Here is a 3258-nt window from a genome sequence, read left to right as displayed (position 1 = left end):
TAAAACCAGACCAAGTCAATGCTGTTGCCTAGATGCACTACAAGGATTAAGGGCATGCAATTTCAGACAGTCAAATTACCCTCTTCCAACGACTGCCAGGTGATAAGGGGCCTCCTGTCCTCAGTTGGAGAAGGGAAGCTGTATAGCGATACCTTTCCCTCGTTGGAGATAAAGGTGTCCTCTGTTTGGTTGTAACCATTATGGGGCCCAGAGTAACATCCTGGTTCCATACTAAAATAACACATTTTCATTAATCACTGGCAAGGTTACCTTTCTCACATTTGCAGTACAGACAATTTTTACTTAGTCTTTTGTAAAATCCCATTTGAAGGTACAAAACACCTCCCTTGACACTTCTGCAGTGCATTTTGAGAAGGAAAGAGGAATTAAGATACTGCACCTTTCTTGACTTCATCCCACTCCGCCAATGGTCGCCAGTGGCTTGAGGCCTGATGCGGTAGCCCAAGGTTGGCTACCGCCTTGTCTTGGACTGAGGGGATATCACGTGTTGGATCGTGATCAACCCTCTTTCTGGCTATTCAGGCTTGGACAACGGCCACATTGCAAATCATTTGAGTCGGCAGACCTCCATCTGAAATGTAGAGGACACTCATGGACCAAGACATTTGAACAAATCCGATTGGTTATTCCAGTAGATAGCTACTCTTACTGGGCTGTGACCCTAAGGGAAATAAGTCAGATCTCACACCTGCCATTAATGAAGGAGCATGCCTTGTTGCTAGGCTCTGCATGGTCCATGACAGGGATTGCCATAAGGTGGCATATGATGTATAGCTGTAGAAACACAACAGGATGAGCAAAACAAAGATGTAGAAACCCAGTAGCCTACATCACAGCAGCTATAAGTTATGTACCCATAATGCTCCACAACATCTGGTACTGCCCTCACCTCTGCCCTGTTCTCCTGGTAGAACCTAAAGGCATCAATGTGGAACTGGAGCTTGTCATCCTGGGTTCTATGCATGAAACCCAGAGTTGGAGCCAGGCAGCTGGGAATCCACCAAGCACCTGTAGTGGAGATATATATAAACAGGACAGCCCATAGAGCAGACTCATCTTTAGATCTGTGCCATTACAGCATGGGCATTGAGGCTACAACCCATAGAAGTCCCCATCCAGTTGACTACTTTAAAATGGTGCCATCATGGTGGAAGCCCTCAATGGCACTGCTCTTGACAGGACTGCCTTTTGACTTCAAAGGCCTCCATCATTCCCTACGGGCCAGCCAGAGAATATTCATTCTAGGTAGCAGATTTAGTTTAGGCAGTTCCCTCTTGCTTACCCATCATGCTCAATGAAGACGTATCTGGGGAAAGAGTTATTGTCTGGGTCCAGTGTGGCCCACGCAGCTGCTAACAAAGACCCTGAGCCTGGAGTGGTGAGCTACCTGACAGACGCCTCAATGTTGATGGGATCGCCCAGGAAGTAGACTCCAGAACCCCGCTCATAGAGCCAGTCACCTGGGCAGAAATGACAGAAGGTTATCCCAATTGACTAAAGGAACTTTACATTATTCCTTATAGTCCAAGGCCATTACATGTCAGTTCCTTCTAAAAGAGGATTCATCAAAATGTGAATCAAGTCACTGGTCTAAATGTAAACCCTACTCATTTCACAATGGAAAAGATATTACTGAACACCTTTTAACAGTTGCAGCTGACAGCATTTCAGCGACAACTGACTCCACAAATGTGTTCCTCCGTTAACCAGGTGTTCAGAGATACAGGCCTTGAGGTGTACCTGTGCTAATTGCTATACGGTTTACATTAATAAGCACAGTAACATGAAAATGTCAGTGTGGGAAACCTAATCCTATAAAATAGCGCTTTAAACTACCCTGGACAGAATATTATAGTCAATAGGCGCTAATAGTTAGCATCTATGAATGGGTTAAAAGGTCCATTGAGGAGTTTGTAAACAGGTCCATAGTTAGTAGGCTAATTGTTTAACGTTGCAGATAGAAACGTCAATAATTAAAGTGATGTCTGATGAGATTCTGTATTTAGCATGTCCAAGGATCATTTGTGCTCCACCATCCAAGCTTCTGGGAGAGCACAATGGTCTCCTAATCATCTGAACTTTCAACAAGGTTGTGCCCTGCTCAACACAGCCCAGAATTTATATACCCACTTGTCATAAGCTTCAAGGAGAACTGCAGGTTGTCTTCGGCAGACACTGTGGCGCTGAAGGGGATCCAGGTCGGCTGGAGAGGGGCACTGTCTGAACTGTACTTCCTGAAACAGAAAGTACAGAGTCTGGCAAGCAAACCAATAGGGACACAGTAGTCATGATCATTTAACAGTATAACCTAAACTCACCTTTCATAATGACAAGCAATTGGGATTACAGCACCATCCATTCGAATAACCCCATCTGGTGTGGCTCTGGGTGTATATCTGAGGAGGTTCGTATAGATCATGGAGTCTTTGTTCATCTGTGGATTCACAAAGTAGAAATTAAACAGGAGGTTGTTTTAAGAAGTCAGCTACTGAAACATTCACCATAATTACCAAACGCTTGGTTCCACAGTCTGATAGCGCTGCAAATATTCTGTATTCATCTCCGGCTGCTGATGCTGTAGCCCTGCAGGTCTCTTGGTCCTGTTCAACTCCAAGTCGCAGGTCATCCATGTCAATAAGAATACCGAGTTTAAACAGATCAGCCTTCACAACTATCTCCATGTAGTCTGAATGGCACTTCACATTGACCGTTTCCACTCGAACTGGTCTGGAAACTGTTTGTTGGGGAAGTTGAAGCTGTTTAAAAGGTAGACGATCCCCAAACTGTGGCAGTCGGCTTGGAAGTTGTTGCATTGTGCCAGTGCTGTAAGTAAGTGAAAAAGTAGGAGATATTAAGTTTTCCACTAGTAAAAACAGAACTAACTGCTTTGGAAATAGCCAGAGTGTGTTTGCCATTATGAGTCCCATGCCAACAACTAATGTGAACCTGTAAATTAGAGGGCAATGTGCCTCTGCTATACTACAATTGATGAAACTGAGGTAGCTTTTAACAACCTTGCAGGCTGCAAACCTGGGCTAGATTGGGCCCTAATTGGGCTTTGCATCTGATTAGTCAAACTATTTGCATGCATGTTCAGCGCGTTCCTCTGCCCAGCTGATGCATACCAGAACGTACAAAGCCTGGAGTAGGTATTTCACGTATCAGCAAACACATCATATGTTATAGAAATCTGTCAGTCGATGACACCGTTGATGACATGTCACGCAACCATTGGAT

At 44.5% G+C, this 3258-nt stretch overlaps 1 pseudogene; it reads right to left on the bottom strand.

The window, feature by feature from the left end:
- Nucleotides 1–519: 519 nt before the first annotated feature.
- On the bottom strand, nucleotides 520–2729 carry LOC135538290 (zona pellucida sperm-binding protein 3-like; annotated as a pseudogene).
- Between the last annotated feature and the right edge of the window lie 529 nt (nucleotides 2730–3258).

Source organism: Oncorhynchus masou, unplaced genomic scaffold (genome assembly GCF_036934945.1).
Source record: "Oncorhynchus masou masou isolate Uvic2021 unplaced genomic scaffold, UVic_Omas_1.1 unplaced_scaffold_9371, whole genome shotgun sequence".
Classification (NCBI taxonomy): domain Eukaryota; kingdom Metazoa; phylum Chordata; class Actinopteri; order Salmoniformes; family Salmonidae; genus Oncorhynchus; species Oncorhynchus masou.
Note: the sequence above shows the minus strand (reverse complement) of the source record. Positions and strands in the feature narration are given on the sequence as shown.